The sequence below is a fragment of the Poromitra crassiceps genome (assembly GCF_964638095.1).
Source record: "Poromitra crassiceps genome assembly, chromosome: 9".
Classification (NCBI taxonomy): Eukaryota; Metazoa; Chordata; class Actinopteri; order Beryciformes; family Melamphaidae; genus Poromitra; species Poromitra crassiceps.
Window position 1 is genome coordinate 8,222,711 of NC_139630.1, and position 1,461 is coordinate 8,224,171.

The following is a 1,461-nucleotide window of genomic DNA, read 5'->3' on the forward strand; positions in this document are numbered from 1 at the left end:
GTTGTTTAGGCTTTGACTCTAATTCAGTGAAATTGCGAATTTATTTAATGAAGAATATAACACATGCATGTTTCCTTTGAGCAAGCTATTATTCAACTGTCCTGCAATGAAATCAACATGGCTGTCTTGCAGTTTGGTCATTTTGATTTGATCACCCTACACCCAAACCACAACCATACTGTTAAATCGGACAGGGTATCACTTGATTCCCACTAACTAGTTGACTGGTTAGTCAGTGTGATCACCGTGGGGCATCAGTAAAAATGCTCTTGACAATGATCTGTCTTCAGTATATTTATTATTCCAATTATTTGTCTCCAGTGTCTTTATTATTTCAACTTCACGCACTGTGCAGTACTGTGGTTTTAGACAGGAGGTAGGACTTCTCAAATAGTGTGGTTCTGGAACCATAGAAATCAAATACAAATGAACATTAATTATGTTATACACACAGCATCCCACAATCCACAGTAATTTAGCAGTATGTATTAATTTTCCCACATCACCAACATTTACCATATTTATCTTAATCTATCTCAATATCCTATATTCCTCAATACTCGAACACAGCATGAAAATAACATGGGAAACAACATTACAAACAATAGCATTAACATTCCACATTCCTATCTCTGTCAAGTAATATTGCTAAACAGCGCCCTCTTGTGGGGCTCCACGTGTCATTGCTTAGGTTCGTCACATGACCTATTAATCCCATGCGGGAGACAGATGCGAGGTAATGTGCCAATTACCATGAGCGTCGCGCACATGCATCAAACCGAACCCATTCAGCAAATAGACAAACATGAATGACAGAAATAAAGAGACTTGCCTGTCAATGGACGCACACAGGCTTCATTGTCCAAACCTACAGGATATGCAAGAATTATCAAGTTTCCTCAATCCCAACTAAAGGGAAAATGCGCTCCGGTCGGCACTCGTCGACTCGTGGTGTCTTCTAACAATTCACTGGCGCAAATGAGAGATCAAAGCGCTGTCTACTACAGAGGATTGATCGATAAGTTAACCAATAAGAATGCACAGTAGGTGGGACTTAGCAAATGACAGGAGCAAAGGAAAGGCAAGTAGATAACTAAAGAATAGACACTATTCATAGAATATAGAAGATAGAAGATGAAACCAAGGAATATATATGAAAAGGATATGAATCTTCTTCACAGCCGCCCCAAATATGGCATGCCATATTTCCCATCAAGGAGAAGATTCACTTAGTCAATGTCCTCATTTGGAATGGCGGGGAGCTTGATGAGGCGTGCGACTGGCCTTGTGTACGTCTTGCTTCCAATCTTGACCTCAGCGGCACGGACTCGTCCATCGGCTCCTGGGAGGACCTTGCTCACTCGCCCGATTGGCCATGACGCTCTTGGCAGCTGTGGATCAACGATCATGACCACTGTGTCTGACTGGAGGTTCTCTGAGTCGTTCCACCACTTGGAGCGA